Raw genomic sequence first — 25708 nt, 5'->3', positions numbered from 1 at the left:
CAGTTTTGTCCCGAGTCTGCAAGAAGATCGAGACACGAGCACATTCAAAGAACTGAAAGCGGAAGTCTTAGCTTAGAAGGTCTAGCGTCTCAACTTTTCTGTTTGTACGTGTCGGTTAATCACTGACAATCTCCTACCAGAACCTATTCTGTGATCATAAAAACACTTACCAACGACGATCGACGACCTCCACGCAGAAATGATCGCCATTTCAGGGGGAAACACTTGCTCAAGTCCCGAATTTGCAAGAACATCGAGACACGAGTGCATTCTAACAACTGATAACGGAAGTCGTGGAATGTCTAGCCTGTTTCGAAACTTTCCTGTTCGTACGTACAGGTTAATCACTGACAATCTCCTGACAAAACTATTCTGTGATCATAAAAACACTTACCAACGACCATCAGGCAAAAATGATCGTCATTTCAGGGGGAAACACTTGCTCAATTACCATCTTACTTATTTAATATTAGTATTAAAGTGTTTTCTTTATACCGTTCTCCTGCGCCCAAAGTTTTTGCGCGCGCGCTCGTCTCGAGAACGAAACGATTTATAGTCTGCGGGCTATGATGGTTTCAAAACAATTTCGTCCTTACTTCAAAGGTTGCAGCGTGGAAAACTACCTTGCGAAGTTTTTTAAAGGGTGTTTTTTTAATATTTGACGGTTAGCGTGACAGTTTGTTATGTAACGTTCCATTCCGCTCGAGTGCTTTTGATCTCGTGATCATGGCGGACTCTGATCTGTTCAGACAGCACCCTTCTGGTTAAGGAGGTCAATAGATATCGAATAGATTGTTTTAGATGTTAACATTTAACGAGACTACAGTTAAGAGAAAGAACTTTTGCTAGTGAGAATAATTTAGTTCGCTTCACTAGAGTTGCATACATGTATTACTTATGACTGCTTATCGAGTGCATGCGTCAAATCGAGTCATTTTGGCTCCAGGAGAAACCTTCATGTTTCAGGTAAGCAGGATGCGTGGAATGAAATACATGTGTTTTCTATCCACCACATTTTCAAATGCTCCGACGCACACTCCCCCCTCCCCTTATCCTTTTTGACCAGTCCCTTATGATCAAGAGTAGATGAAATGTTACATTAGATTAGACTCAACCTGTTTATTTTTACAGTCGCTGCTACTGTCCCATTATGATGCGGAGGAATTGAAACAACGTTATGACCACAAGACTACTCTGCAAGGTAAGAAAAGTCTGAAAATGTGCATTCCAGTCTGTGTGATTAACCGGTTGTAATGTAGCAGTGTTTGTCTACATCAGTATCTAAGGTTAAGTCCACCAGGCAGGAGCTAATCCCGATTTCAGTAGCATGAAGCGACTAGGAGAACTTCTACTCCCCCCTGGATGGGATGCTAGTCCATCGCAGGGTTACCCCCAAATATCCATGTGTCTAAAACAACAAAAGTGGAAAGCTTTTGCTTGCTTGCGTTTCTTAAAGTGTTGTAGATACTCAGTCAAACACGTTAGACTGAAAAGCCTGATTCACTTTGAAGAACTTTAACAATATCTGAGTATAATTTAAGCTGCAACAATATTTAGAAAACTGGTTTTAAAGGAACAGAGAAATGGAAGGTCTGGAAAGCATCTGTCAGGGTTGGAGAGTTCCTCAGAAACTGTTTTATAAGGGAAATCTCGTTCAAGTTCGATTCAAGTCCTTTTTTTTCGGTATTTGATATGTAGTGTTTTGCATCAATTTTACTTCAGTCCTTAATGCTTAAATTGACACAGTATCAGTCACGCTGGACTTCCGTTGCTTGAACCTCCAAGGCAAACGAAAATTGGTTCAAAAATCGCGTAGTTCAAGAAATCGGGGGTCGACTTGGAGGGGGCCGACGTTTGGTACGAGTTATTGTTATTATATGGCCAGCTCAGCGAGCAGGCAAGGTGAACCAAATCCTGCGCTGTGATTGGCTACCCGAGCGGGCAAGATGACGCTATCTTGCCTGCTCGGGATTTCCCGCTGTGTCCCAATGCAAAAGAAAATAGTATTCTTATCATATACAGGTTACCACCCAGCATGTTGGACATCCAGAGCTGAGATATAAATTACTAACCAGGACAATTGCATCTTCTTGAATTGTGTGGGTGAGCAACAATAATTTCTTGGTTAGACATAGACATAGACATAGACATAGCAAGTTTTCTGTCTGTCCAAGGGAGAAAGGCGCAATGAGGCTAACCCTATGTGAAGCACCAACTCGTAAAATAAGGCCACACTACAACACCAGGAACTCCGCGCCCCTCTTTTTTGCGATGTGTGGGTTCTTGAACGTCCCCTGCTAACCATTTAACACTGAAGATGCAGCAGACGGGGCCTACAATTTATCGTCCTTATCCGCGAAGACTTGAACGTCTAACCATTTGCAGCAGTAATTACAAAGATAGAACATTCCTCTCTGTTATTTTACGACCCTGAGTGTTGGTCCAATCTGGAGCTAGAACCTTCGACTTTCCGCACAGCAGTCTGGCGCTCTACCAACTTAGCTAACCAGGCGGTGGTTTTATTTACTCGGTTTTGCCTCCCAAGATAAGATTAGCCTTGACCAACAGCCTCAGTTTTTCTTCAGGATCGATTTTTTGATAGAAATAGAAAGCATAACAGCAAGAATAAAGAGCATGTTCTATACTACGCCATCCGTAGACTAAGTAGACTACAAGTAGTCCCTCTTTCGCTTTAGTCCGTCGAGAGAGACCGTAAATAAACAGCAAGGAAAAAAATGGCCGTGCGAAATCTCTCGCCCCCAGGATTTCACTCGGCCGTTTTCTTCCCAACGGTTATTATTATTATTTTTTTTTTTTGCGTCACGCACGACGGGCTAAGCAAAAGAGGGACTACTCTGTGCACTAACGTATCGATAAACCTTTTGGTAGGTTCATCTGGTCCCCAGTCCATGGCTTCTGCTCTTGCACCGCCGGTTGCATCCACCAAGGAGACGACCAACTATGCACGGTTGTGTCGTCTTCTGGTGGGCGTTGGATCCCAGGCCTTGAGGGACACATTTGACAGAATTTACCCTCCAGCTGGACTGCATTCTGTATTGGCGCCCGGTACCCCAGCACACACGACACTGCAGTCACTTAGGTCGAGAAGAATCCTCAATCCTACTCAATGGGGAAACTTGTACCCTTCCATCCGTACATCTGTTTCATCAGCAAGCTTTGATATCACGTTATTAATGGTGCTGCTAAGGAATATATGTGGTTTGACTCCACCCGTCACCGGCTGGGACAATCTTCCTTCTGCTGCAGACACGAGTACTGAAGCCAACATAGCCAGGGTGAAGTACTACCGAAATACTGTTTACGGCCATACCACACAAGCTTCTGTAGACGATGTAACGTTTAACACCCTCTGGAAGGATATCAGTAACGCGCTGGTAACTCTGGGAGGAGTGAGTTATGGAGCCGCTATCAATAAACTCAAGTTTAAGTGCATGGATCCCGACACTGAGGAACATTACAGAGAGCTGCTGTTGCAATGGAAGAAAGATGAAGACAAAATCAAAGAAAAACTTGAAGAGTTGGAAGGTATGTAAGAACTTAGCCTCAGATTCGAGGGATGAGTACGGGCTCCTTTCTTGAACAACGGCTGGTAATCGAGCCTACCTCCACTATGTAAATTTCCTTTTTTTTGTAATCCTTAGTAGCTCTTAGTTCAACTCCTGGACCGCTCTGTGTAAATAGCCAAATAGTCAGCAAGGAAGCTGCAGACAAGCCTTCGGTTTGGCTAAGTGTGAATATGAATAAAGTAAATGTGTATCAAGTCTGCTTGGCCTCAAACCAGGGAAAATGTACATTGATAAACTGCCTTTTGATGAAAATTAATATGTTGCATCATTTTCTTTTTTTATAAAGGTAACATCAAGGATAAACTTGGAGAGGTGGAAGGTATGTGTGAAACTTACTGAACCAGCAGACTTGACAACGCGAAAGCTTTTGGGAGTTAAAAAACACCCTATAAGAAAGCAATCCAAAAAAACTGCAATTTAACAATTAGATTGTTAACTTGAGATATCTACATATTGAACAATACTAGTATATAAAGAGGTGGCCTAGACAGTGGCGATCGTTTTTCTTTCGTCCGAAGTTTCGGAGGAAGATTTACACCCTTCCTCACTACGTCGGATAAATTTGAAAACGCGGCATTCACCAGCGACAGAAAACCTTGGGTGCAACCTTGAAGGTTAAGGTTCATCACATGACTACTGTGACGCCATCAATTTCGAAAAGCTCCGCTTTCAAAATGTTTTCCGTCCACACTTGAACGCAGAGTGGGCGTTGTTACACCGCAAAATGTAATAATCGCCACAAAATGTAATATTAACGCAAATCGTAATAAGAATCGCCGCAAAATGTAATAAAAAAGTCAACGCACAATGTAATAACTTTTCAACGCAAAATTTAATAACTTTTCTAACGCATGTTGTAATAAGGCAAAATGTAATAATTTTCGAACGACATGTACGTTACCTTGAAACCAGTATTATGACTCGGCCAACGTTATCCTAACTTAGGTAATACTGTGACATGTAGGTGAATTGAATATCTGGTTCAATTTGATGTACAGGTTTTGTTTCGAAAAAACATTGTGCAATAGCTTTCAGTTTGAAAGCTCTGTGGATCGGAATCAGGTGGAATATCACGTTGTAACCCCATCATACTTTCGCAATCTTTAACTCCAGAGACAGTGTTTTGAATAGGCGCCGCGTTGTTGTTGAAGGGTGTGGTGATTGAAATATATGGGTACAGTCAACTCAAGACTTACACAAAAAAATTATAAACTTTATATTGAACGAAACTTCCGTTATTACGGACTTTTGATCGCTTTTACATACTTAACCGACACATGTTCCGGTGTCAGGACCGGAACATGTGTTAAGTCTGTAAAAGCGATCGAAAGTCCGTACAAAAGGAAGTTTCTTTCAATCTAAAGTCTATAATTTTTGCTGGAGATTCAGCAGCTGTCCATATTAGCGGGGTGTCCAAAATAGCGAGGTGTCTACAAGACGAGAAATGTCTGTACCCATATATTCGAATCACCACACCCTTCAATAACAACACGGCGCTTAGTCGAAACATATAATCTCTGGAGTTGCAGATTGTGAAAGTATGAAGGGGTTACAAGTCGATGTACCACCTGATTCCGCCTGTACACCAAGTTGAAGCAAATAATAGGATTCACGTTGGCCGAATCATAATACTGGTTTCGAGATATCTTACATGTCGTTCGACAGTTATTACATTTTGCGTTGAAAAGTCATTACATTTTGCGTTGACCATTTTATTACATTTTGCGTCAATGTTATTACATTTTGCGTTAGTATTACATTTTGCGGCAATTCTTATTATATTTTGTGTACATTTTACAATTCTTATTACATTTTGTGGCGATTATTACATTTTGTGGCGTAACAGGCGTTTTCAAATTCCTCTGGCTTGAAGAGCGTATTCGTAAAGTTCTGTTTTCGGTGGGCAATTTCTCCAGCCAGTAATGTGGACTGTAGGCATAACCGTAGATGTTAAATGGCGTTTTCAAATTTCTCCGGATAAATGTGGATGGGACCTGAGGAATATTTTTGAGCAATTCAATTCGCGACAAGACGAACAAAAGAATGAAAGGCCATAGCGTAAAGTCTGCATACGAGCTAAGTGACCCATCAGGCCCGAGCTTATCCCGATTTTGACTAGGAGTATTTCTACTCCTCCGTGGTGAGATACGCGGTGGCCTCATGGTTAGTGCGCTCGACTCCTGAGCGAGTGGTCAGGGTTCGAGCCCTGGCCGGGGACACTGTGTTGTGTTCTTGGGCAAGACAGTTTACTCTCACAGTGCCTCTCTTCACCCAGGTGTATAAATGGGTACCGACGAATTTAATGTTGGGGGTAACCCTGCAATGTACTAGCATCCCGTCCAGGGGAGAGTAGAAATATTCATAGTCGCTTCATGCTACTGCAATCGGGATAAGCTCCGGCCTGATGAGCCACTTGGCTCGTATACAGACTTTACCTTCACCTGGATGGGAAGCTAGTCCATCGTAGGGTTGCCCTCAGCATTAAGTTTGCCGGTACTCATTGTTACAACTCAGGGGCGCATCCAGACCTTGAGCTAAGAGGGGTGGGGGGCGGTTTTTCTTCCTTCTATCATACACGTCGTCAGAACTTCCGCCTGTCACAACACGAGGCAATGTCCCCGACCAGGGTTCGAACTCAGACCGCGCGTTCCGGAGACGAGCGCACTACCCATGAGGCCACCGCTCCTCTACAAGGCTGTGGCATGGAATTTTTTGCACCAGCCGCCTGCATCATAATTATAACAATGACCTATCGAATGTAAAAATATACTGTGACCTTAAAAAAAAAAACAAAAAAGTTCAAAGAACTTATCAGTTGTATTTAAAAAGAAGTTATTCGGAGGAAAAAATTTATCCTGCTATTTTGCAAGAAGTACAAAATTTCAAGTGCTAACTATAAGCTCTTGGGAGCTTGTCTATCTCCTGCATAAGGATCACGTGATTTGATAAGGTGATGTTACACAAGCCGATTTTTTTACGTCCATTAAGACTTTAAACACACATTATTGTGTTAAAAATCGATATCGGTTAACATTGTGGACGGGGTCTATTTGAAGTCTAATCCCCACGTGCACGTCGTAGCAGGACGAAACAGGCAAAGTACGGGGACGAAGTATGGTCGCCAGTTATACCCCCGTGCCGCTACGGTAGCTATGAAGGCCTGTCTGGATCAACCCCGAAACGTACTGCCAGCGGGGACCCCGGTGAAGTTGACTAGGCTAATCACCCACCAGTGGATGTTGCACGATTACAGAATCAGAATCAGTGCAAATGCCTTCTACAACAGCTGTCCTGACTCCAGAAGAGGCCTCTTCAGAGAGCTGTATGATACCATCTGGTGCAAGCCCACGGGAAGCCAGACGGTTGACACTTCTTCTGACGATGAAAGGCAGGACTAGGATTGGAACATGGAATGCCTGCACCCTGTGTGAGGCAGGAAAGGCCGCCCAAGTGGCAAGCGAGATGCGGCAATACAACTCAGTGCTAGCCATTTACGAAAGCAAATGGAATGGACTGGTCAGATTACACTTGCAACCGGAGAGCGGTTACTCTACTCTGGGCATGAGGAACAACAGCATGCACATGTATAGAGCCCAGTCTGACCAACAATTATCATGGCAAGGTTTAACTCAAAGGGCAGAAAGGTCACCATCATTAACTGGTATACCCCAACCAACAACAGCACATGACCAGAAAGAAGAATTCTACAAGGTGTTCTAGATCACTCACCAAGGCAAGGCGAGACATCAAAATTTTTCTGGGTGAATTCAACCGCAACATTGGTCATGATAACGCTGGCAAGGAAAGAGTCATGTGGTGACATGGGTTGGGCTGCATGAACGAGAACGGAGAGAAGTTTACCTATTTCTGGGCCTTCACTAACTTGTCCCACAAAGCCATTCACAACGCCACCTGGATGTCTCCGAATGGACTAACTCAATCAAACCAGATAGACCATATCACGATTGCTAGGAAGCGGAGGACGAGCTTGATGGATGCGAGAGTGAAGAGAGGGGGGTAGACGCTGCCTCTGACCACCATTTTCTGCTGGGGACCTTTAAGTTAAAAAAACTTAGGATCCATCATGACTGATCTGCTAAGCCACATTGTAAATACAACATCTTAAACCTGACGTGCCACAGAGCAGCAAAGTCGTTTAACTACACAGTTAAGAACCAGTTCTCCGCCCTTGAATCTGTGGATGAAGACCTAAACAATCATTGAGCAAGACTGAAAAAGGTATGGCAAGAGACATGCGATGAAGTCTTAGTCTTTGATAATGCAGAGGAAAAGTTTTAAAGAGTGAGAGATCCTAACAGACCACACACCCCCACCCCCTCTGTTATGCCAGACATCAGTGACACAGAAGGACCTCTGCTAAATGTCAGTACCCACCCACCATCTAAGGTAGAGCTTGTTAGAGCTCTGAAACAACTGATGGAAAGGCGACAGGACCAGCTGGCATCCCGCCTGAGGCACTTAAAATCAATCCTACCGCCACTGCAGATGAGAAATTTTACATCCACTTCTCGTGAAGATCTGGGAAGCAGAAAAAGTTCCAACAAAGTGGAAGCTTGGTCAGCAGGTGAAGCTGCCCAAAAAGGGGGACCTATGACTCGGTAACAACTGGCGCGGAATTATGCTTCTCTCTATCTCTAGCAAGATATTCTGCCGCATTATCATCTAAAGATTGAGGAATATCCTTGACAAACAACTATAATGTAACAAAGCAGGCTTTAGGAAAAACAAATCCTGCACTGACCATATTGCCATAGTAGTAGTAGTACTAGCAGTAGCAGCAGTAGCAGTAGCAGCAGCAGCATTAGCAGCAGCAGCAGCAGCAGCAGTAGCAGCAGTAGCAGCAGTAGCAGCAGTAGCAGCAGTAGCAGCAGTAGTAGTAGTAGTAGTACTAGTAGTAGTAGTAGTAGTAGTAGTAGTACTAGTAGTACTAGTACTAGTAGTACTAATACTAGTAGTACTAGTAGTAGTACTAGTACTAGTACTAGTACTAGTACTAGTACTAGTAGTACTAGCAGCAGCAGCAGTAGCAGTAGCAGTAGCAGTAGCAGTGGCAGTGGCAGTGGCAGTGGCAGTGGCAGTGGCAGTGGCAGTGGCAGTGGCAGTGGCAGTGGCAGTGGCAGTGGCAGTGGCAGTGGCAGTGGCAGTGGCAGTGGCAGTGGCAGTGGCAGTGGCAGTGGCAGTGGCAGTGGCAGTGGCAGTGGCAGTGGCAGTGGTAGTAGTAGTAGTAGTAGTAGTAGTAGTAGTAGTAGTAGTAGTAGTAGTAGTAGTAGTAGTAGTAGTAGTAGTAGTAGTAGTAATAAATCAATCACAACATACGTGTGGCTTTACAATCAATAACAAACTAAGCTAAACTAGAAAAAACCTATCATATGTATTACAAGAAAAATTTTAAGAAATAAATTTAAAAAGACATCTATTTACAAAAACCCGTTTGAATCGTTCCGTTTTTACTTTAGGCCTTCGACAGTGTTGACAGGAATGTCGTCTGGGAGCTTATGCATCACTATGGAATTCCATCGAAGTTCATTAAGTTGATCAAGGACCTTTACGAACCCTCATCTGGCACAGCAGGAAACGTTCCGAATCTTTTGAAATAAGCACACCAGTGACCTTTTTTATGGTTGTCGTCTGGATCGTGAGAGAGGTGGAAGATAAGGCCGTAAGACAGGCATAACGTGGACTCCGACAAATCAGCTACATGACCTGGATTATGCAGATGATGTATGCCTCCTTTCTCAGAAACATATGTAAGCCAAGATCAACAACCTGGCGCCGCTCGCAGAGCGCACTGGCCTCAGGGTAAGCAAAGAGAAAACAAAAGGCACGCAAGCTAATAACAAGCAGCAGGATAAAATCAAGTTAAACGGTGAAGATCTGGAAGATGTAGAAAGGTTCAGTTATCTGGGCAGCGCAATAACAGTCACCGGCGGGGCTGAGGAGGATGTGAAGAGCAGATTAGGCAAAGCTTGACTTACCTTCACCACGCCTAGACCAGTCTGGAATGCCTCATCGCTTTCTACAAAAACCAAATTGCGTATCTTCACTTCAAATGTTAAAGCTACGCTCCTCTATGGATCAGAAATCTGGAAAGTGTCACTAGCTCTATCGAACAATCTGCAAAGCTTTGCTAACAAAGAAAGAAAGATCCTCAAGGTTCAGTGGCCGGAAAAAATAGTAACAAAGAACTTTGGAGCAGGACATGACGAGAGCACCTACCACTGAACTGAGATAGCAAGACGGAAATGGTCTTGGATAGGCCTCACGCTGCGGAAAAGAGCCGCTGACACGATTAAGCAGGCCTTGAAATGGAATGAAGGTGGGAAGACCTGTTGAGACCTGGAGAAAGTCGACTGAAGAAGAGGTGAAGATGGCCAATATCACCTGAAACACAGCTGAGAAGATGGCACCAAGCAGAGTCTTGGCGAAGCATTGTTGCTGCCCTTTGCTCCACCAGGAGTATCAAGAAGGAATACGTCAAGACTTTTAACACAACATTGTTAGTACTGTTGCGTTCAAAATCGATGTCGGGTAACATTGTGAACTTGAGACATTTTAACGCAACTTTTAATTGCTGCAACATATTGTGGGGTTTTGAAAGCGATTCAAAAACCTCCAACACTGTTGCCCAATTTTCCAATGTTGCGTTAGCAATCGTCTCGTGTAACATACCGTTGCCGACCATTGCCGCAACAAAGTTATGTTTAAAGTTGTCTCGTGTAAGACGGTTTAAAAAATCGGCGTTAAAAATCGGCTCGTGTAAAATCACCTAAGCGTCGTTTTCCACAATTCTTAAAAATGAAGTAAAGGAAAAAAAGACTAAACTTGGGCGTAAAGAACAATCCTTATAAGCTTTAAACTAAAGCTAATGTGCTGAGTTTTGTTTCCCAGAAAACCTCAAAGAGACACTCGAGCAAATGAGAAAACAAACGAAAAGCGTCAGGGAAAAGTTAAACTCCTTGAGAGAATCCAGCCAAGATGTCAGTAGACGTTAAGATATATAAATTATAGCCTCCATTTGGCGCGAAACTATGCACGGATAGTTGTCCGCGGACGTAATCTGAGAAGCGAACAGTTTTCCGAGAGCGAAGCTCGAGGAAAACCGTGAGCTTCAAGGAACAGATAATGTCTAAGGACAAATATCCGAGCGTATTTTCACACCAAATGGAGACTATTGTGTTCATTATCCTTCAAATATTTTTCGCGACCTGCGGGATTTGAAACTTGGGGAATATCAATCGATATTCCCCAGTTTTGGCTGGAGCGTATTCAGTTACGTGACGCGTCTAGACCAACTGCGTGCGAGTCAAAATATTTGATGCATTTCCTAAAATGGAAGATATTCAGAATCCATCTCTAACCAAGAGAAAGGTTTTCCTGTAACTAACGCAGGGAACGTCAACTAAACAATTAATAAAGAGCTATTGTCGAGCTATTGTGTTTGATGTAATTATGACAGTAGAGCTGTTTTCAATTGATTGTGGTAAAACCAAAACCAAAGTTATCACCCTAAGCCCTAGCCAATCACAAAGGACGCAGACAATCCAGTGAACCAATCAAAACTCGAAGTAAATACATGTGGCTAACGCGGAGCGCGGGAAAACGAGTGTGAACGAGACTCGACTAAGTTTGGTTTTACTTCTGATTGGATGAAAAAGTGGCGCGAGTTTTTTTTAAGCCAATCGTGTATAGAGTAGAAATCAAATTGACACTTATCTGAAAATCGCTCTAATAGCTGGTTTGTCGTGATAAAACTACCACCTGCGCACTTATTAACGAAGGCTGATGTTAATTTTCATCCTCAGACAAAATTAGAAACGACCTTCAACAGATGAAAAGTGAGATAGGGAACATGAGTGACAAGTTAGACACTTTGATGACGTACAGAGAGACCAAGGATGAAGGTCAGTTCTAAATAAAAACTGGTAGCATTTTGCACAATTAAAAAACAGCTTATCCAGCGAAAGAAACATTTTGACAATAGCGAAAAAGTGACGATGTTATGTGGTCAATAGAAACATATTTCGTGACTAAATGACACGAACCTCCTGTACAAGATTGTGTAAACAGAACTTTCTTGTTTGTCTGGATTGACTTGAATGTACTTCAACAGTCAACGCAAACTAATGTACCACGCTTTATCTACAGAGAGAGATGAGTTCCAGGAGATGAAAAGGGAAATACGAACCATCAGCGAAAAGTTGAATGAAGGTAGAGATTTAATTAGTCGTTTTACGAGGTAATCTTAACACACAGTTCGACAATGTGATCTTAAACATCGTACGAGAAAAGTCTCTTTCTGCGGAAGAGAAGTAAAACAGTCGTTTCAAATCTAAAAAGAACTCTTTCTGCTTGCCTATGATTACTCATGTTTAAGACGACTTACACACCTTTTATTCTGAGCTAAGAAAGTCTTGAATTCCATTGTTGTTAGCTTACTCTGAATTAATGGCTGTGGTCACATGAACACTGTTAACAGTAGTTTGATCGTTAGACTGCAGACCTAACTACGATTCTACACGCGCGCTCTGATTGGTCAGTAGAGTTGCCAAACTTATGTTCCATTATACTTGTGAACACACGGTTATCGATATGGCAGAACTAGGCGAGAACTAGAGAATTCAGAACACTAGCAATAGCAAATGTTATAAACTGTTTAGGCTTTCACTGGCTGAGATATCAATAACACAAATATCTTTCATTTAACATGTACATTGAAATTTCCAAGGAAAAACAGAACCAGAAGTTTGTCGCGATATAATGCTTAATCTTTTTTTCATGGCTAAAATGTTGCGCTGATTCCGTCAACGCTTGAGTTTTTAGGGAAGTTTTACTTAGTATTAAAAGGACAGAATGAGAACAGAATGAAAGGCTGTAGTTTGGAATGTTTTACTCACTTCGCCTATGGCTGGTTTGCAGTGTCACGCCATCAGAAATAAAAATCATAACCATTCAATGAATTAAGTCAAGAAGCTGGGATATGAAAGATGATTGATATATAAACAACCTCGCCAAGATTTAGGTCTGTGCGGTTTTTCATTCTCCCGTTATTCGGAGAAGTGTTTCACTCAAATTTATAGAGCTTTGTATGGAGTCGCCATGTTTGTGCCCCTCGGAGGGACACAAACATGGCGGCCGTAAAGTAACAGAAACATCTGTCATCGAGTTTCGCCATTGAAACGAAAAGTTATTACTCTAGAGCTCCGAAACATTGAAATAAACACTTTTTATAGAGCAGCAACTGTTTAGTTAGCAAAAAATTGAGCAATAACTCATCTTTTGACCTACTCGAGAACCTTATCGGGCCGCCATTTTAATGTCACACAACGCATAAACTTGGAAATTCAGACATGCTCTATTACATAATGAAGAACCCTGTCGAGCTTAAACGTTGCAAAACTTCAAGTTATTAAAGGGTCTGATGAAACTAAAACTTCAGAAGGATTGGTAATTTCTTATTTTGGAAAATGATGACGTCACATGAAAAGCGGCAATATCGTAATCGTAACAGTGACGAATGTACAAATGACAACTGTGACTTTAAAAAAGTAGCAAGGAAAGTTCAAAGAACTTACTAGTAGTACTTAAAATAAGTTATCTGGAGAAAACAAATATTTCTCGTGCTCTTGTGCAAGAAGTAAGAAATTGCAAGTCTTAATTATCAGCTCTTGGGAGCTTGTCTGTCTCCTGAATAAGGATCGCGTCATATATCGTTTCATACAATTCTGAAAAGTAAAGTAAACGAAAACAACAAGCTAAACTTGGGCGTAATGAACAATCCGTAGTAAGCTTTAAACTAAAGTTAACGTGATGAGTTTTGTTTCCCAGAAAACCTCAAAGAGACACTCGAACAAATGAGAAAACTAACGAAAAGTGTCAGTGGAAAGTTACACTCCTTGAGAGAATCCAGCCAAGATGAAGGTCAGTAGACGTTAAGATATATAAATAATAGCCTCCATTTCGCGCGAAAATATGCTCGGATATTTGTCCGCGGACATTATCTGTTCCGAGAAGCGAACAGTTTTCCGAGAGCTTCAAGGGACAGATAATGTCCAATTAAGAGGAAATATCCGAATATATTTTTTCAGTCAAATCGGGGCTATTGTGTTTATTATCCTTCAAATATTTTTCGCAACATGCAGGATTTGAAACTTGGGGAATATCACCTGCTATTCCCCGGTTTTGGGTGGCGTATATTTAGTCACGTGACACGTCTAGACCAATCATGTGCGAGCAAAAATATTGGATGGATTATAATTAAAGATATTCAGATTCCATCTCTAGTCAAGAGAAAGGTTTTCCTGTAACTAACGCAGTGAACGTCAACTAAACAATTAATAAAGAAAAAATAGGGTCATTATTCAGTTCAAACTCGTAGAAGTTGCGATAATTTTGCCAACGTCAACATGTCCAGCTATAGTTTGATGTAACCATGACTGTAAAGCAGTTTTCAATTGATTGTGGCAAAACCAAAATCAAAGTAATCACTCTAACCAACCACAAAGGACACAGAGAATCCAGAAGCCATCAAAACTCGAAGTAATTACATACAGCTGACGCGAAGCGCGGAAAAACGTGTGCGAGCGAGTCATGATTAGTTTTGGTTTTACTTCTGATTGGATGAAAAAGTGGTGCGAGGTTTTAAAGCCAATCGTGTAGCGTAGTAATGTTAACTCAACATTACTTTTCGACACTTACATCACTTGCAAAAAATTTCGGACGTACGTTAAAATTTCGGACGTTTTAATTTTCGTACACTTTTTATCTCATTTCAGACAAATTTCCAACAAAACTTCTGAAACATAGCTTAAGTAAATTTACACCTAGAAAACATGAATGTATCTCAAGGTTTTTGAGATACACCGACGAGGAAATATCACGAATCAAGTCGTTACGTCTCTCAACTACCGTGTGTAGAGTTCTCTCCATAATGGAAACCAAGAGCTTTTGAACTACTTAAAGGTTTTATACTGTACTGCACTGTAAATATTTCGCTCAAAAATTTCGGACAGTTTAATTTTCGGACACTTTTTTTGTCCGAAATTAAAATCGTCCGACCTTTTTGGCAAGTAATGTATTAAAAGTCGTTCTAACAGTGAGTTTAAGATGATAAAGCTACCACCTGCGCACTAATGAACGAAGGCTGATGATAATTTTCATCCTCAGACAAAATTAGAAACGACCTTCAACAGATGAAAAGTGAGATAGGGAACATGAGTGACAAGTTAGATACTTTGATGACACACACAGAGACCAAGGATGAAGGTCAGTTCTAAATAAAAACTGGTAGCATTCTTTGCGCAATACAAAAAAAGCTTTTTCCACCAAAAAACACTTTGACGAAATGAAAAGAAACACATGTTACGCAGCCATTTGCTTATCTGACTCAGCTATGAACAAGCCTTTTAAACTTTAATTTATTGAAGATGCTGTGTAGAAGGTCTTTTGACTGATTAGAATTCTGATTTTATATTAACCACTTATCGTGGGCCTAGGAACTTGTCTATTCTATCCGTCAGGCACTCAATCCGCCTGATCAAGTTTTGGCGGGCTCTCTTTATTCGTTTTGTTTACACGTTTCGTGACATAATGATAAGAACCTACTGTACTGGATTCTGTTGGGGCGGATCTAGGGGGGTTAGGGGGGCTCGGTCAAAAAAAATGAGACATTATAACATTATAACATGCTGACTTGGCCTCAGAAAGCCGGAAATCCCATTTCTGGGGACCTCAATTTAAAACATTTTCCGGCGGGATGCCCCTGGATACCCCCCCCCCCCCCCACGAACGCTTTTGGCGGTCCCTATCTCGAACATCCCGTATCCGACCCAGTTGTGTAAACATAGCTTTCTTGTTTGTCTGCATTGACTTGAATGTACCTCAACAGTCAACAAAAACTAATGTACTACGCTTTATCCCCAGAGAGAGATGATTTCCAGGAGATGAAAAGGGAAATACGAATCATCAGCGAAAAGTTGAATGAAGGTACACATTTAATTAGTCGTTTTACGAGGTAATCTTAGCACGCGGTTCGACAATGTGATCTTATCGTACGAGAAAAGTCTCAGTGAGTCTGCTTTAGAACTTGAAGAGCAGTAAAACGGTCGTTTTAGATCTAAAAAGAAGTCTTTCTTCTTGCCTATGGGTACTTTTAATACAACTTACACACCTTTTATTCTGAACGAAGAATGTTTGGGATTCCATTGTGTGAATTAATGGCTGTGGTCACATGAACACAGGTAACAATAGTTTGATCGTTAGACTTCAGACTTAACTGTAGTTAATGGTTGCAGTAGACTCTGCGGTCGCGTTAATGTCGTTAAGTACAGTTAGTTCTAATTAGCCTTTATAAAAATAACCGAGGTTCTACACTCGCGCCGTCATTGGTCAATAGAGTTGGCCAACTTATTATGTTCTATTGCACTTGTAAACACACGGCTCTCGAAATGACAGAACTTCGGGAGAACTAGAGATTTCAGAACACTAGCGATAGGAAATGTTATAAACAGTTTCGGCTTTGACTGAATGAGATATCAATAACACGAATATCTTTCATTCAACATATACATTGAAATTTTCAAGGAAAAACAGATTAAAGAACCAGAAGTTGGTCGCGGTATAATCCTTGATCATTTTTTCAAGGCAAAAAAAGCTTTTCCCGACTCCGTTTACGCTTGAGTTTTAAAGTACGTTTTATTTAGTAAAGAACTGAATGAGAACAGAGTGAAAGGTTGTAACGTGGAATGTTTTACACAGGTCACCTATGCCATATTCATAACCGAATGAATAACAACTGTAACCTTAACAAAGTAACAAGGAAAGTTCAAAGAACTTATCAGCAGTATTTAAAAAAAGTTATCCCGGAAAAGATTATCCTGCTATTTTGCAAGAAGTAAGAAATTTCGAGTGATAACTATCAGCTCTTGGGAGCTTATCTGTCTCCTGAAAAGGATCGAGTTATATATCGTTTCATACAATTCTGGAAAATAAAGTAACGAAAAAAAGGCTAAACTTGGGGGCAATGAACAATCCGCAGTAAGCTTTAAACTAAAGCTAACATGCTGACTTTTGTTTCCCAGTAAACCTCAAAGAGACACTCGAGCAAATGGGAAAACAAACGAATAGCGTCAGTGAAAAGTTAGACTCCTTGAAGGAATCCGGCCACGATGAAGGTCAGTAGACATTAAGATATTTGAAGGTTTATAAATTCCGTCTCCAGTCAAGAGAAAGGTTCTCCTGTAACAAACATGCAGTGAACGTCAACTAGGAAATTAATAAACCTACGAGATAGGAGAAAAACGACGGGATGTCTGTTTAGAAACCAACGATGGTAATTATCATTCAAATTGGTAGAAACTTAAGAAATTTGCCAAAGTAATCAGTCTAGCCAATCACAAAGGACACAGACAATCCAGAAGCCAGTCAAAACTCGAAATACATACAGCTGACGCGAAGCGCGGGAAAACGTGTGCGAACGAGTCATGATTGGTTTTGCAGTTTTACCACAGGGGGCACACGATCTTGTTGAGTAGGAAGAGAGTTATAAAGGAATGAAAAGAATATACAATTTACCTTTGCCTACTGTTCTCATTTCTTACGCGACAACCGGCGCTACCTACAAGTCCTACGTAACACAGTAGCGCTAAACTTGTACCTAGGCCTTTTCGCGCTCAGCAAAAAATTTTTCGGTTTCCATATAACATTGACAAGGGAGGCAAATCTTTGCCCAAACAAACGCAAAACGAAGTCGAAAGATTTTTCTAAAACTTGGCCGAATTTGTTTTCCAATAGCTTCACGACAGTCGGACAATGTTAGCGTCTTTTGCAAAGGTTTTTCTCAAATCGCTTTTCGCAACATGATTGTACCATTGAACCGGTACCAATCGCGTCATCCAGCGCGCGCTCAAGCTCCCCTCCATCTCCCACACGTGTTTTTTGACACAACAAATTTTTACAAAATCCTTCCCCAGCTCTCAATTTTAAACGCGGAATCTCGTTAAAACGCTTCAGGTATTTACCCGCGACATTTCATTTCCGTGCGGAGATCAAGCGACTTCGGACGCGCAAGAAAAACTGTGAACCGGGGGAGGGGTTTGTAAAGATTTGTCGTGTCAAAAAAGCATGTGTGGGAGATGGAGGGGAGCTTGAGCGCGCGCTGGATGAGGCGATTGGTACCGGTTCAACGGTACGATCATGTTGCGAGAAGTGATTTGAGAAAAACCTTTGCAAAAGACGCCAACTAAAACTATTGGAAAACAAATTGGAAAACAAATTCGGCCAAGTTGTAGAAAAATCTTTCGACTTCGTTTTTTGTTTGTTGGGTTTCGTGGAAGCAACGAAACTTAGAGATTCGAGCCAATATTCGGATTGTATTCAAAATGTTTGGGCAAATAGTTGCCTCCCTTGTCAATGTTATAGCGGAGCTCCGCCAGGCGGAGCCCCATACTCATATAGGAAAGAAAAGGAAACCATGAATGGATTTTCTCATGGCTATCATGGCTAGCCGTATTGCTCGTGGGCGCTTACGCACGACGGCGACGACGGCGACGGAGTCGCGCAGCATGGCGGCCATACTCCAGCTGAAAGGTTGACAGAAACATTTAAGGTGGCTCCGTAGGGTAATCATTTATGGCGTTGCGCGCGCAAGTGTTGATAATAAATAATAATAATAATAATAATAATAATAAAAAGGTTCTTATTGCGCATTTAGAATTCTCAATGCGCTTACAATTGCATATGATTAAAAAGAATAAAAACCTAACTAAAAGATGCAATTATTAAAATCTATGACTAGGTTAAAAACTATTACAAAAAAGAAATGTTTTAAGGTTCTTTTTAAAAATCGCTATGGTCTCAGACTGTTTGATATAGAAAGGTATGTCATTCCAAAGTTTCGTGGCGTAAAAAGAAAAGGAAAAGGAAAAGGAAAAGTTTTGATTGCCGTTTTTGCATTCGTATTTACACCCAGTCCTCTCAAACTAATTACATGTAATAAGCAATGATTAAATAGTGTTTTACTATTATCTCTGTTAAAATTACTGGTTTTAGTCTTGAATTAGAAATGCCCAAACAAATATGATTTTTTACTTTTTTATGGCTTTATTTGCGATTTTCTTGAATTTCCTTCGGTGAAATCTTCCAAAATGTTCACAGCATATCGCTTCCTGCGGGACACGAATTTTAAACTCGAAAAAAGTAGGGTTTGTAAAGGCAGGTTTTTCGATTTTTGTAAATTTACGTCTTTTACCGCTGCGAAAAAACTGGTCTTATAGATTTCTCTGAAAAGCGAGCCCCGACTAAAGCAAAATATTTACTACCAATCTGCCAAGGTTTACGAAATTTCATCGAAGGAAACGCGAGATAATTCACTGTCAGTTTTGCTTGTTGTGCTCATGTTGACGTAATAAAATATCGAAAAACACTGACGTTTTCCTTCGAACGCGCGCAAATTACTTGAGCTTTCGTCCTCAGCGCGCGTGCGATCGTAAAACTATAGAGAGCCACCTTAAAGCCTCCTTTGATATTAGACATCCATGTTGTGGTCCAGTGACACCCGTCTAATCAAGGTATCCGCTGACCAGTATTACGTGACCATATCGCAGGCTCAAGTTTAGAGCTCATCGAGGTCACGTTTTTTTTTTTTTAAAGTTGACCGCTAACGAAGTGCCGGGTTATTCGGAAGCAGGTTAACGTTAACCCAGGATTAAAGTTAACAGAAGTATAAATAGTTATTTTATACAAATGCTTTTCACTGCTTTTGTTTTCTGTATTTTGAGGTTATTCAAACTCAAAACAGAAGGCCAAACAATATACAGAAAATCTCACTGCAAAGTTACACAATTCAAATCAAAGTTCTCGCTTAACCTGGTTATCTTAATCGGGCTTTGAACCCGGCCCAGGAGCTCCGCTTTTAGGCTTTGCTAAATCTATATATTATGTAAACCGAAAAAGTTTTCTTAGAGCGCGAAAAGGCCTAGGTACGAGTTTAGTGCTACAATGTTACGTAGGACTTGTAGGTAGCGGTTTTCGCGTAAGAAATGACAACAGTAGACAAAGGTAAATTATATACTTTTTTCATTCCTTTATAACTCTCTTCCTACTCAACAAGATCGTGTGCTGCCTGTGGTGTAGCGTAGTAATCAAACCAATAATATTTCCAACACTTAAGTGAAAATCGCTCTAACAGTGAGTTTATGATGATAAAGCTACCACCTGCGCACTAATGAACGAAGGCTGATGATAATTTTCATCCTCAGACAAAATTAGAAACGACCTTCAACAGATGAAAAGTGAGATGGGGAACATGAGTGACAAGTTAGACACTTTGATGACACAGAGAAAAATCGAGGATGAAGGTCAGTTCTAAATAAAAACTGGTAGCATTTTTGCACAGTAAAAACACAGCTTATCCAGCGAAAGGACCATTTTGACCAAAGTGAAAAAGTAATGATTCTGTGCAGTCATTTGCTTATACTAAGCTGTAAATGAGCCTTTTAAATTTTTATTGAAAATTAAGAAGATTACTATTATGATTTTAAATTAACCACGAGTCACGGGCTTAGGGGTAAACATGTCTACCCCAAAAGGTTTTAAACTGCATTTCCTACCCTGTTTCACCCAGACGTCATGTCTCGTGCATCTCCCAAAAGTCACGCTATAAATTTATTCGAGCCTCCCAAATAACAAAAAAGGCTCAATATTCAAGAATCAAACCTTAACCAAATGTATGTAAGTGGTGAGGGAGCGAGGCACAGCAATGTTACAAGGTCACTTTCGTATTGCACAAATTCTGCATCGGTTCAATTCCTTTCCTTTTTTAAAAACTATAAGTCTAGTCGATTGTTTGCATATTTCTTACTCGCGATTGACAGGGTACTTGAAGTAGCTTTTATTTAATTACTTCTAGATGTTTTTGATCCAGCTGAGCTAATTGACGGAATTCGCCAACTCTACAAACTCCGCGAGGGATGGCTTGCACCGTTTCCCTGGTGTGAAGAGTTTCACTTTCGTCTTGATGAAATTTTTACCAGACTTAAAGTGGTCAGCAGGGAAAAAACGAGAGGAACAGCGACAGACAACATTGTGAACATGTCTGGGATCTTCAAACCACATGAAGAATGTTCACAACCAAGAACAGTGTTAATTGAAGGAAAGCCTGGTATGGGGAAAACGACTTACTGCAAAAAGCTGGTATATGACTGGGTTACAGGAAAGCAACAACAAGAACATTGTTTCCCTAGGTTCGAAGCAGTGCTGTTGCTGAAGTGTCGTGATATGCAGTCTGACCTGTGGGAGGCCATTGATGATCAACTTCTGCCTCGAGAAGTTGGAGAAGACGTAAGAGATAGGTTCTTCAATTTCATCCGCCAGAATCAGCCTGACGTTTTGCTAGTACTCGATGGACTGGATGAGGTTCCTACAAGTAAATTGCCAGTGTTTACAGAAATCATTCAGGGTAGAATGCTTCCAAAATGTCACTTGGTTGCGACTGCAAGGCAGGAGGCTGGAATTAAGCTCCGAATACACAGTGACACCCTGCTGGAAATTAAAGGTTTTACTGAAGAAGATGCAAGGAAGTTTATCTTCAAATACTTCAAAAATTCGAAGAATTTGGCGCAAAAGCTCTTGTCCAAGCTGGAAAGCGATGAAAATCTGAAAGACATGGCCGCCAACCCTCTGAATACTGCACTTCTTTGCCTTGTTTGTGAAGATTATCGAGGTGTTTTCCCAGAGCGTAGAACGCAACTGTACGTGGAAATAATACAATGTATCCTTAGAAGATATAGAAGAAAGCAAGGACTGCCAGAAGTGAACGCGGATCTCATCCAAGTGTATTACCCTCAACTGAAACATCTTGGCCGAATAGCATTGAATGGTTTACTTCAAGACAATTTGGACTTTGAGGAAAGTGAGCTTCAAAGTCATGCAGATGACTTACCCGGATTCGGATTTTTGTCAGTTCAGACCGGAGGCAGTAAACTAAGAGCGCATCGACAGTATAGCTTTCTACACAAGAGTTTTCAAGAATGGTTTGCAGCCCTCTATCTTTATTGTCAGCTTATTGAGAAAGAAATCATTCCCGCCCAAATAGTTGCTGAAAAACGATTTGCTCGTGAGCTGAAAGAGGTGCTTCTATACACATGTGGTCTGTTAGCAGCACGATGCAAGGAAGAAGCAGTATCCCTAACGAAATATATCATGAGAGAAGTCAACCAGGATGATAGTGATGATAGCGATGCCGATAGCGATGAAAGCGATGGCGATGATACCGATGATTGGTTGACAGTTGCATTGGAGTGCGTAAAAGAATGTAAACAAGATAACAGCAGTTTTCAAGCGGATTTGGCCCGTGAGCTTGGCTCATCTCTTCAACTTCAAACGCTGCGACTTTGTCGTGGCAAAATTGATGCTGCAAACGTTGTTGTTCTAGCTGATGTGCTAAAATCCAACACAACCGTGACAGTGTTGAAATTGTCTGTCAATGGCATTGGTGATGCTGGTGCAGCAGGTCTAGCTGAGGCGCTTAAATCCAACACAACACTGACAGTGTTGACATTGTCTAACACTGGCATTGGTGATGCTGGTGCAGCAGGTCTAGCTGAGGCGCTTAAATCCAACACAACACTGACAGTGTTGAAATTGTCTTCCAATCACATTGGTGATGATGGTGCAGCAGATCTAGCTGAGGCGCTTAAATCCAACACAACACTGACAGTGTTGAAATTGTCTGTCAATGACATTGGTGATGCTGGTGCAGCAGATCTAGCTGAGGCGCTTAAATCCAACACAACACTGACAGTGTTGAAATTGTCTTTCAATGACATTGGTGATGCTGGTGCAGCAGGTCTAGCTGAGGCGCTTAAATCCAACACAACACTGACAGTGTTGAAATTGTCTTTCAGTAACATTGGTGATGCTGGTGCAGTAGGTCTAGCTGAGGCACTTAAATCCAACACAACACTGACAGTGTTGAAATTGTCTGTCAATAACATTGGTGATGCTGGTGCAGCAGGTCTAGCTGAGGCGCTTAAATCCAACACAACACTGACAGAGTTGGATTTGGCAAGGAATCACATTGATGATGCTGGTGCAGCAGGTCTAGCTGAGGCGCTTAAATCCAACACAACACTGACAGTGTTGAAATTGTCTTCCAATCACATTGGTGATGCTGGTGCAGCAGGTCTAGCTGAGGCGCTTAAATCCAACACAACACTGACAGTGTTGAAATTGAGTGACAGTGGCATTGGTGATGCTGGTGCAGCGGGTCTAGCTGAGGCACTGAAATCCAACACAACACTGACAGAGTTGGATTTGGCAAGGAATCACATTGGTGATGCTGGTGCAGCAGGTCTAGCTGAGGCGCTTAAATCCAACACAACACTGACAGTGTTGAAATTGTCTGTCAATGACATTGGTGATGCTGGTGCAGCAGGTCTAGCTGAGGCGCTTAAATCCAACACAACACTGACAGTGTTGAAATTGAGTGACAGTGGCATTGGTGATGCTGGGGCAGCGGGTCTAGCTGAGGCACTTAAATCCAACACAACACTGACAGAGTTGGATTTGTCACGGAATCACATTGGTGATGCTGGTGCAGCAGGTCTAGCTGAGGCGCTGAAATCCAACACAACACTGACAGTGTTGGCATTGTCTGACAATGACATTGTTTGACAATGACATTGGTGATGCTGGTGCGGAAGGTCTAGCTGAGGCGCTTAAATCCAACACAACGCTGACAGTGTTGGCTTTGTCTGACAATGACACTGGTGATGCTGGTGTAGTAGGTCTAATTGAGGTGCTTGAATCCAACACAACACTAACAATGGATTTGTTTCCATAGGAAGATTTCCCGCTGTTAGGTTTTTAGTTCTTGAATGAACACTGACAGATTTTGTGTGTGACATGTAATTCGAGACCACGTGGCTTTTAAGTAAGATACGAATTGCTTCGCTTTCGAAATTTCTTACCACTCGGAAGTCCAAAAGTAGCTATGTTTTTTAATAATCTCTACTACGATGGAATTTTCTTATATTTTGTCCTTTTTCCAGTCATTACACTGTGAATTCGGAGTTGAGATGTCATTGGTAAAATTACACAATTTTCAGTTTTTACAGAATCGCTAAAAAATTTTTCCGGCTTTCACTCGGGTTTAAGGCAAGCATATACTGTTGATCTAGCGAGGAAAAAAGTTCCAGGGCTAAAAATAGGAATTAGTGTACTGAAGGTCAGCCTAGTCTCTGGACGTCTCTCTTTCCAGACGAAACTGAGCCTCGGACGCCTGGGAACAACCGACTGACTAAGTTTAAGAGAAATGCTATGTAAAAAAGGTTTGCACAATTGTATCTGCTTGTGATAGTTTATTATATGTTTAATGAACGATGTAAATAGACAATTTTTCTATGTTTATCCGAGTTTTAATGTATTCTTTCATCTGTTTGTGATAATCTGTTTGTGATAATATTATTGTTTATCAACTGACGAACGAAAGCGTACTAGGTCTAGATAGATTCTGCTCGGCAACTTTTGAGCAACTTTTACGATTTTGAGCAACTTTTTCAACGCTGAGCAACTTTTCGGCGAGTGAGCAACTTTACAGCATCTTTTCTAAAAGCTACAATCCCGGACAAAAAAGTTGGGACAGCAAGCAAGTTCTCCCCTCCCCCCACTTACAATGTTGATAATCGGGTGATTTTTTTCCCTTTCTGTTGGAGAAAACGCGATATTTTCCAACATTGATTAGGGGGGATGGGGAAAACGTGATCTAGCTCAAGTGTCCCAACCACTTTTGGCCGGGATTGTAGCATGTTTTTGGCATATTTTCACTATTTCGAAGTCACATTCATAAGTAATTGATGTTTTAACACCTTTTCTTGGGAAACTCATAAGAAGTTCACTAGAAACTCTCTTGCGTTTTGATCGGTATCTTGTGTTGATAGATTCCAAATATGGATATGCTGGATGTAACTCCATTTCCAGAATGGGTATCCTGTGTTAATATTCCAAATATGGTACAATTAGCTAAAAAATGGCGGACGGCAAGGCGCTTTCTTCTGACAATGAAGGATATGATGAAGAACAACATCAGAGATCAATCCAGGTTGCAACTGAAACATGTGGAGTCCAAATAACACCAAAACACGAGCAACTATAAAAACTTTTGAAGCAACTTTTGCGATTTTAAGCAACTTTTGAGCAACTTTTGGGGATATTTTTAAGCAACTATTTAACATTTTTTGAACAGAATCTATCTAGGCCTAAAGTGCACACCCTCTTTTTGTGATACCACTCATTATAATCCATCAAATAGTTTCACTAGTCGCGATTGGGCTAAACGCGTCACGTGACTGAATATATCCCAGCTAAACCTAGGGAATATCCAAGTGATATTCCCAATTTTTAAACAGCGCGTGTTGCGAAAAAAAAATTGGAAGAATAATCAACACAATAGCCTTCATTTGGCGCGTAAAGACGCTCAGATATTTGTCTTTGCACGTAATACGTTCCTCAAATCTCAGTTTTCCTCGAGCTACGCTCTCGGAAGACTGTTCGCTTCTTGGAACAGATCATGTCTGCGGACAAATATCCTAGCATATTTTCGCGCCAAATGAAGGCCTTTATTTATTCGTTGTAATAGAGCAATAGAATCGAGCTGGAGATAGTTCTTTGATTGAGAAAACTGTTTACTTATAAGTGGACTGTTTGAATGTTTCAATGAGGCTTCTTTAAGGCCGGCATACACGAGGAGTCTAGTCCCTGCGACTAGTGCCCTGAAGAGTTTACACCAAGGGACTGGTTGCAGGGACTTGACTCATGAACAGTTCACTCGACGCGTTTCGAGGAGCAAGTCGTAGGGACTTGTCCCAAAAATTCAAACTGGTTTAAATTCGTGGGACTAGTCGCAGGCACCAAAGTTTGGTCCCTGCGACTAGATTGTGAAGTAAAAATGGCCAGTTCACACAATGGTACTTGTCCCCGTGACCTGTTGCAGGGACTAGTCCAGGTAGGCTAAAACGTGTTCTCGCGGACTTGACATGCGAACACGCCCCACCGACCTATGCCCGGAAGCGTTCTTTTGGAATTTCCTAACGCATTAGAAAATGGTT

At 41.4% G+C, this 25708-nt stretch overlaps 1 pseudogene across 1 annotated transcript; it reads left to right on the top strand.

Annotated features, from left to right (window-relative positions):
- The first annotated feature begins 1131 nt into the window (after window positions 1–1131).
- LOC110043255 (uncharacterized) lies at window positions 1132–24011 on the top strand (annotated as a pseudogene). Its single transcript, XR_016208149.1, has 12 exons — window positions 1132–1201; window positions 2023–2103; window positions 2890–3546; window positions 3874–3906; window positions 11411–11509; window positions 11754–11816; window positions 13434–13526; window positions 14772–14870; window positions 15528–15590; window positions 16685–16777; window positions 19862–19960; window positions 20512–24011. The product of XR_016208149.1 is annotated as an uncharacterized LOC110043255 (transcript).
- Window positions 24012–25708: the final 1697 nt, after the last annotated feature.

The sequence above is a fragment of the Orbicella faveolata genome, unplaced genomic scaffold (genome assembly GCF_042242905.1).
Source record: "Orbicella faveolata isolate gen_17 unplaced genomic scaffold, um_ofav_v1 contig_24, whole genome shotgun sequence".
In the NCBI taxonomy this organism is placed as follows: domain Eukaryota; kingdom Metazoa; phylum Cnidaria; class Anthozoa; order Scleractinia; family Merulinidae; genus Orbicella; species Orbicella faveolata.
Note: the sequence above shows the minus strand (reverse complement) of the source record. Positions and strands in the feature narration are given on the sequence as shown.